The sequence below is a fragment of the Haplochromis burtoni genome, unplaced genomic scaffold (genome assembly GCF_018398535.1).
Source record: "Haplochromis burtoni strain Fernald_Lab_line unplaced genomic scaffold, NCSU_Asbu1 Contig_437, whole genome shotgun sequence".
Classification (NCBI taxonomy): domain Eukaryota; kingdom Metazoa; phylum Chordata; class Actinopteri; order Cichliformes; family Cichlidae; genus Haplochromis; species Haplochromis burtoni.
In genome coordinates this window covers 391,529-400,873 of record NW_024582798.1, presented here as the reverse complement: position 1 = coordinate 400,873, position 9,345 = coordinate 391,529, and the positions used below count along the sequence as shown (strand labels likewise).

The window sequence follows — 9,345 nt, the reverse complement described above, 5'->3', positions numbered from 1 at the left end:
ATCCATATAAATGGCCCACCCTGTATATTGAATCAAATGATGTATGAATTTCAGGTTAAAATTGCAGTTTGTGGTCTAAAGTTCTTTCATTTCAAACGTAGAATTTATAAGAAATGTTAAAGTACTTTACAGTCATGTTAAACTCCAGGCTTAACTGGATTCCTTAGTAAATAAGGAAACAAACTACTTACCAGCCATTGAAAATGAGATGGCATTCAGTTTAACAAGCTATGCTGTTGTCATGTAAATCCTTTGACATGCCAAATTTTTTGGCTAGATAGTCTTTGAAAGCATACACCAGATCTCATTACTGGAAATTCCTACTTTAGTTTGTGATTTTTTTAAAATAGTAATATTTTCAACAAATCTGATTTATAGTGAGTCTAAAAATATGTTTGCAGTTTTACAATTTGGCTGATTCTGACTGATTTTTGTCACAGAATGTTCAGGATGTTGAAGTACCCTATCACAATTGCCTCATGAGTTATATTTCGCTGCTGCTGTTGCTTGTTACACTTAGCAATTGTCCTAAAAGGAGGTGAAATACATTATCTTGCCTTTTTCATGAACTTTTTCATATCACCTAAAGAGCCTTGGAATAAACAAATGAAAATTTATGTCATTAATTAAAGAAAATGTAACTCATTTCATTGGAATATACCCGTTCCAGCAGCAGTGGTTTTAGCTAACATCTGTTTTTGCATTGATTCGTGGTTATTTCAAATATCTTTACACTGGCTCAAGTTCAACAAGTGCAGTAAAATTGTATAAGCTGTCAGTCATAGGCATGATAAATGCCTCAGGCTACAACCTACATTTTCAGGTCTGTGTAAAGCTGCTGTATCGTGGCCTGTGATATATACGGGACATAAAACTTTTAGTAAAGCACTTCTGTCAATTGTGATGGGTGATTGCAGTTTCTCAGTCTTTGGCAGAAATAATAAATGTAGTGACTGCATGTTTCTTTTTACATTAGTGGATATGATACGTTACACTCTGATAAGACATACCTCTATAGAAACCTATCTCAGTACATAGTGTTAAATTTACTGAAAAATGAGATCTCATAAGGCTTTTTTGTTTTATTGATTGTTTGTTTGTTTCGCCTTTAGACATGGGTTTTAGGTGTTACATGGTTCCATAATTCATTTTGTATTTTTATTTTGGACTAATTATTATTAAATGTACACTTATGTCTCCTGCAGGTTCTGTTTACTCAGTTGTTTTTACTTAAATGAGTTGATTTGTTACCTAAAATAAATCAATTTTAAGTTAAGTTACAGCTTTTATTTTGTACATCAGCTCTCAGTGTAGCTTATTAGCAAATTTAGTTTTACCTTTTCTAAAACAAAATGTATAACACCCAAGAATTACAACAATGCCATCAGAAACAACAGGACAAGCTATTACCCCCCTCAAAATACTTGTCAACGTAACATCAATATATATGCCCTTATGCTTCTAGGTAGTTGAAGACATTTATGGACTGTTTATGTATTATTATATCATGCAACATTTCTAAAGTACACACACTTCTGTTTTTATCTTTTCAGGTTTTGTTTTTTCCTTTTTTTTGAATCTGTGATATTTGACGAAATTCAAAATCCTCATAGCCTGATGTAAAAAATACCTACTGGCTTGCCCTTGGGTATTTTGCTAAAGGCACTATATGTTATAAGGTAAAGAGCCTAGAATAATACAGAGTAAATACCAAAAACTCCAACCCCAACCCTATGAGTGAAACCTTCGGCAGAACCAGGCCAATGAAGGCGGAGCAGTTACCTCTTAGGGCTGTGGAAGAGACTGAGATTAAGATTAAATGAATGATTAAATGGCAGACCGGGGTGGTGGTCCCCATCTTTAAGAAGGGGGACCGGAGGGTGTGTTCCAACTACAGGGGGATCACACTCCTCAGCCTCCCTGGGAAAGTCTATGCCAGGGTGCTGGAAAGGAGAGTTCGTCCGCTAGTCGAACCTCGGATACAGGAGGAACAATGCGGTTTTCGTCCTGGTCGCGGAACACTGGACCAGCTCTTTATCCTCTCGAGGATACTTGAGGGTGCATGGGAGTTTGCCCAACCAGTCTACATGTGTTTTGTGGACTTGGAGAAGGCATTCGACCGTGTCCCTCGGGGTGTCCTGTGGGAGGTGTTGCGGGAGTATGGGGTGTCTGGCCCATTGCTACGGGCCATTCGATCCCTATACAACCGTTGCAAGAGCTTGGTTCGCATTGCCGGCAATAAGTCGGACTCGTTCCCGGTGGGTGATGGGCTCCGCCAGGGCTGCCCTTTGTCTCCGGTTCTGTTCATAATTTTTATGGACAGGATTTCTAGGCGCAGCCAAGTGGCGGAGGGCTTTCGCTTTGGTGGCCTCAGAATCTCATCTCTGATTTTTGCAGATGATGTGGTTCTGTTGGCTTCATCGGGTGAGGGCCTCCAGCTCGCACTGGAACGGTTCGCAGCCGAGTGTGAAGCAGCGGGAATGAGGATCAGCACCTCCAAATCTGAGGCCATGGTTCTCAGCCGGAAAAGGGTGGAGTGCCCACTCCGGGTCGGGGATGAGTTCCTGCCCCAAGTGGAGGAGTTCAAGTATCCGGAGAAGGGAGCCGGAGATCGACAGACGGATTGGGGCTGCAGCTGCAGTAATGCGGACGCTGCACCGGTCCGTCGTGGTGAAGAGGGAGCTGAGTGTAAAAGCGAAGCTCTCAATTTACCGGTCGATCTACGTCCCTACCCTCACCTATGGCCACGAGCTGTGGGTAGTGACCGAAAGAACGAGATCGCGGATACAAGCGGCAGAAATGAGCTTCCTCCGAAGGGTGGCTGGCCTCTCCCTTAGAGATAGGGTGAGAAGTTCGGCCATCCGGGAGGGGCTCAGAGTAGAGCAGCTGCTGCTCCACATCGAAAGGAGCCAGCTGAGGTGGTTCGGGCATCTGACAAGGATGCCCCCTGGGCGCCTCCTGGGTGAGGTGTTCCAGGCATGTCCCACCGGGAGGAGGCCCCGGGGCAGACCCAGGACACGCTGGAGAGATTATATCTCTCGGCTGGCCTGGGAACGCCTTGGTGTTCCCCCGGATAAGCTGGAGGAGGTGGCTGGGGAGAGGGAGGTCTGGGCCTCTTTGCTTAGGCTGCTGCCCCCGCGACCCGGCCCCGGATAAAGCGGATGAAGATGGATGGATGGATGAATGATTAAATGCAGAGTGGTGTTTATCACATCATATTCATGTCATAATGCCCATAGTATGATACGAGCATTACATAATGACGTGCAAGTAAGTACTCTGTGGAAGACTGGGAGGAACATTTTTTCCTGAAGAAAGATCCACAGCATGTCTTTATCCTGTCTTCTTCTCTCACCCCAACCAATCACAGCAGATGGCCCCGCCCCTCCCTGAGCCTGGTTCTGCCGGAGGTTTCTTCCTGTTAAAAGGGAGTTTTTCCTTCCCACTGTCCCAAAGTGCTTGTTCATAGGGGGTCATATGATTGTTGGGTTTTTCTCTGTATGTATTATTGTAGAGTCTACCTTACAATATAAAGCACCTTTAGGCAACTGTTGTTGTGATTTGGTGCTGTATGAATAAAACTGAATTGCATTGAAAGATCGGAAAAAATAAAAAAATAAATAAAGACTTTGGCCTAGTCAAAGTTCTGACCTGAACCTGATTGAGATGCTGCAGCATGACTTTTAAAATGCAGCTCATGCTTGAAAACCCTCCAGTGTGCCTGGGTTACAACAATTCTGCAAAGATGAGTGGGCCAAAATTCCTTCACAGACTCATTTATTTATTTATTGATCGTTATAGCAAATGCTTGATTGCAATTGTTGCTGCTAAAGGTGGACCAACAAGTTATTGGATTTAGGGGGCAATCACGTTTTCACACAGGGGCATATAGGTATAGATTGTTTCCACCTTAATAACAAACACCTTCAATTAGAAACTGCATTTTATGTTAACTGGTGTTATTGTTGTCTTATATTGAATTTTTTTTTGGACGATCTGGAACATTTCAGTGTGACAAACATACAAAAAAAGAAGAAAACAGGAAAGGGGCAAACCACTTTTTTTACACCACTGTAGGTAGGTGGGCCTGCACTGAATGGACATGGCCTCTAAGTCCTGTGAGGAGTGACTGTCTATAATTCTGCTGTTATGGCACCAGTCCTGGAGTCCATAAACACAGAGGTCCCACCCCTTCTCTTACTGGAATATTTGTTGCGGTCCTGGCGGTATCAGGATTTGCAGATGAAGCCAGAATTCTGTTGCAATCAGTAGACAACACTCCCGGACAAGATGGTTATAGTAAATCTCTAATTATAGCTCCTGCGTTTTATTTGTGAGGATCCTGATGTTGGTGAGAAAGAATGATGGGAGCAGGGATTCATGTTGTTGTTTCGCAGCTGGATGCGGAAGCCAGCTCTGCAGCCCTACGTTTGTTTCCTCTCCCTGCACTGTCTGTGTCATTTACTGCTCCGAACAACGATACTCTGTGATGTTTGTTTGTGTTGAAGTCTAAAAACAAAAGAAGCCTGAGATTGTCCTGTGTGCAGAAATAAAAGTTATTTAACATATATTTTTATTTTCATTAAGTGGTAGCTTTTGTGAGAGAATTCTGACCAGAGTGAGACGCTGACACACAGAATGAAAGCAGACCTTTTTCTGTCCTGCTACTATTGCTAATTATTGAATCCAGTAAACGCTCATCTCTTTTATCCATATGTTCAACTTTGGCATCTTTTCAGTGTTACATGAATACTTTTACACGGTGAGTTTCTGTTGAGTCCTCATGACTTTAACATCCCTCTAACTATCACTGCAGTCTACTATTACAGAGAACAAAACAGCCTCCTGGAGCCAGAGGATTATCTCAGGAAATAACTGGGCAACTCAAGCTTGGACCAGAACCAAATGTCAGAACTTATTTTCTGTAGCACTTGACATTTATTTAACACACCATTACTGCATTATTAGCATTCCTGTAAAAGCCAATTCTGCCAAAATTATCTGATAAAGATACCTGCATACAATAAATATTAAGGCTAAACTCTCGTAATTATTTAAGATCTTCCTGTTCAGCCTCACTTAACTAGTAGTTTACCTGCTGATCACAAAATTATAAAAAAGAATTATATAAATATCTAAAAACAAGCAAAACACTATTGGCCACAAACAAACTCGTATCATCCTCTAAATAAAGAAACAGCTAAGAAATAAAGTCACTGATATCTATCTGTCTAAAAATATTCCAAAGGCTTCGGGACTCAAACAAACGATGGTGAGAGCCCGTACTCACAAATAGACAAAATATAATCCACTTTATTGGCCAAGCATGTGTACACATACAAGGAAGTGGGCTGTTTTTTCTTTGCTATCAGCGTAAGTATTTAATGTACGTAATCAAGTTAAGTGATGGTTGCTATCGTTTGTCATTCTTTTTTTTTAAATCTGAAAACCTCGATTTTAAAATGATTCCACAAAACTAGAACACAAAATATGCATGATGTAATACAATGCAATGCAGCAGCCCTACACCATGTAACAACCACATCAAATGTTCTGTGTGTTGGATTTTTTTAGTTGTTGGTGTATTTCAAGCTAGTTCTACACTCTGTTTTAAACAGAGTTGTACTGGGTAAATATTTTTAATATTGTGTTCATGTTAAGTTTAAGTCCATTCATTATTTAGATTAATTAATTAAATAATTAATATAAGTACAGTATTTAATGAAGGACTTGTGTATTGGATTGTAGTTTAAATAAAACATGTTACAATTTATTTGACACAATATTCAAGAAAAAGAAAAAAATTAAAAAGTATTTTGCTTTGCTTAAATTTCTAACTTATGTATGTTTACTTATTTACAATATTGCAGCAAAAATATATAGTAGTTCAATGACATGCTACAAACTTTGACCCCAGTAAACGCACAAACACTCTTCTCTGCATAATGAAGCTGTAGTGATTTTGTTACAGTTTTCTGTCTACATCGACTCTCTCTTGCTGAAACTGAGATCAAAGCTACGAGATTTTTTTTTTTTTTACATACACTGTTCAGCGTATATGCAGCCTGTAGACACAGAGCTGGTTGGAAACAGTGTTTCTCGTAACTGCAAATCATTCATAGTATCAGCTGTATGAGATCTACACTGATGGCAGCAATAATGATCACTTACCAAATCATGCTCAGCTCCAAAATTTGGCAAAGAATACAGAAATGCAGTAACAGGTTTGGTGATGTACAAGCAGATGGGTTTCTCTGGACTTTTAATAGTTTTGTATATATATATAATATATATATATATAATTAGTCACTCAACATATATATATTATATATATATATATTATAATATATTGCAGTGTATGCGTCATAGTCCTCTGTAAGGCAGCTAACTTCACCTACAAACGGCATAATTTGTACGTTTTTTTCTTGCAGTGCTAAATTTTAAACATGGGTAGGCTTTGAAACTCTGGCAATTTAAAGATTATCCAGCGGTTCCTAGATTTCATTTCTCTATATAAAGTGTCCATCTCTATATAGTTTTTAATGTCTATTCATATAGTTTGAATGTTAACATTGTGACTGTAACGATATGAGCATGGTAGCGTGCTCAGCTTCCATCTTTAAACTGAATTATTATTATTATTATTTAAGGCAACAGCACCGTAATTGAGTGTCTAAGCCTCCTTGTGATGCTCATGCTCACCCCTCCATCACCTGTTACAGTTCAGTTGTGGCACACAATGACAGCTACCCCCTCCCTCCATGCAGCCCCATTTATATCTAAGCGCGTCCACACACACACACACACACACACACACACACACTGAGAGTGACTCGCGCACACGCGGACGCCGGCACACCGGTAGAGACGTCAGGATTGGACGCAGCAGGGGATCCCCAGCATTCCATTTCTGCCTCGCTTGGCGTATCATCATCTTTTACCGGGAGGAGATGAGCTCGCGCCGGTTCACACTCGCGGAGGGACGCAGAGGTAGCAGCTGCAGAGGACAGTCTTGTTTCTCCGTTTCACTGGAGCTTGCTCTTCCACTCTCTTTCTCTCTTGTAATAGCTTCCCCATTCTGTGCAACAAACTGTCTGCATTGTAGCTGTCGCGTGCACTGGCCGCCGGGTCAGCGCGAGGAAACAGCGGGGAGCAGAGGGGGAAAGGTGTTTCACCTGCTAGTTGATGTTTTGAAAAGAAAAGGACGTTCGGAATAAAACAGCCACCTCAGATGAACTCTTTGTTAGTTTAGAACAGAAGAGCCCGTCGCTCCATCACTTGGTTTTTTCGCATAGATCTTCTGACATTCAGGCGCGCCTTGCTGCTGGTTTAGACACAGCACCATCGAGCCTCTGTGGGTCGCACGGTGTTTCTTTTTATTACTTAAAATCACAAACAGCGTGGAAAAAGGCGAGATAGTTCCCCGGCCCCCGCAGATTCAACAAAGTAGTGAAATGGTTGGTGCGATGCCTGTAGTTTTCTTAATGATGATTTCCTTTAAATGCTTGGTTCAGCATTAGGATAGAACAGACGATAGAAAGTGGAAGTTTTTGCCCTTTTTTCCTCAAGTCCAACAAAGCGGCTGCTGCTGTTGTCATAATCTAGAAGAGGAGGACCCCCCAACCCCCCATAGGACGAACAGGTAGGACAGCCCCGATCCCATACCCACTGCCTAGCATGCACATATGTAAAATCCTTTTCTTACATCTGTGGCGTGGATCCCATTCTCATCTCAGTTGCTCGTGTGAAACACTGTTTCACTATTTTTCGTCAGTGCGGCACAAAGAACAACAATCAAACCCCACGTGCCTAATACAGTTGTAACTTTTCTAATTGGCTGGCTTGGTTTCCCCTCCGTCGTGTACAGTGAGCTGAACGGAGCCGCTCTAAAAGTTGGTTGAACCGCTTTTCGCGCTGCGCTTTTAAACCAGTTATACGCCGAATGGTGTCAGATGTAGCGGAGAAAAAACAACATTTAAATCATTTCTTTATTAACTGCGCCAGTGACGGTCCTTTCTAATAAATGCAGTGTTGTGAATGAACAGCATACCGTGCTTACTTGAGGACTGAAGTATTGTATACTAAAATAAAAGACAAATAATAGCAGTTAAATGTTTACTGTATCTTTGCTATTTTTATGATATGTTGGGGCACATTTGGGGTTGAAAGTAGCTTGGTTTGGTTGAACAAAATAAAATTTAAAAAGCGCAAACTCCGAATAATTCATGAAGAAAAACACATCAATCTGAGTAACACGGGACTGAGAAGTCTTTGTGTCGGGTTTTCACAGGCATCTCCTTCAGTCTTAAACCAAACTCCAGCTGGATTCAGTGCGTTTCCACGAGTGATATTAATATTATATTATTCTTTATTATACATCTTAGAGTTCAAGCAATAGTATACAGTTTGCTGCTTGTAATTAGAACAATTTCCTGTGAATTAAATGTCATTATAATTAAAAGACGCCTGCTCTTAAATCTTCCTGCAGGCACTATGAATAAACGCTGCGTTATGATGTGTTTTTCCTCATTGTGCTGACTACAAATACAATCCACTCCCTGCTTTTGTTATTTGGTACATTTTGAGGAATAGATGCAGAGAGGGAAGGTGTATGCAAAAGCTTGAATGCCTGAGCCAAGCGCTGCCACCAGCGGGATTCTCACTGTAGTGAAGGTTAAAGTGGCAACAAAGACAACAAAGATGAGGGTTTTCCTCCTGCATCATACCTTCCCTGTCTCTTCTTTATCTATCTATCTATCTATCTATCTATCTATCTATCTATCTATCTATCTATCTATCTATCTATCTATCTATCTATCTATCTATCTATCTATATACACATATATATATATATATATATATATATATACACACCTATATATGTATGTGTATTTGTGTGTGTGTAAAGTTTGTTGGTTTTTTGGGTTTTTTTTAGAAAAAGACGTCTTTCTTTTCTTCCATGACCTCGTATTCCTGTGAAGTGGAATTCTGTATTCCTGATTTCTTTTCTTAAAATAGTGAGCATGTGTCCTCGGTATATTTCATGGAAAACTTTTCCATGAAACTAAACTTAATCTTTGTTGCAGCAAAATGCAGCGTTCCAGCTCAGAACTGCAAGTTTTTCCTGTTTCTGCCTGACCTTATGTTCTATGAATGCAGAGGGTGCATTAAGAATAATTAAGTTCAGTTTAATTAAATTATTATTTCCAAATGTCCTCGTGTGCCCTTCAGTACAGCACAATAAACAACAATCAAAGCCCACGAGCCCCACTTAAAACATTACATTTAGTTTCCTTATTTTAAAAATACAAAACCTTATTATTCTTATTTATTGTAATGCATGTG

The 9,345-nt window shown here is 40.4% G+C and overlaps 1 protein-coding gene across 2 annotated transcripts in view; it reads left to right on the top strand.

Annotated features, from left to right (window-relative positions):
• LOC121812112 (teneurin-3) overlaps positions 1-9,345 on the top strand; it is a 185,900-nt gene that overhangs the window by 36,050 nt on the left and 140,505 nt on the right. Inside the window, exon 1 of one of the 2 annotated variants that reach the window (XM_042213354.1) lies at positions 6,834-7,642. The exons of the other annotated variant lie outside the window; for it this stretch is intronic. The gene's annotated coding sequence lies outside the window, so the exon portion shown is untranslated. Of the gene's footprint in view, positions 1-6,833; positions 7,643-9,345 lie in introns of those variants that run through there. 2 annotated transcript variants of the gene reach the window in all.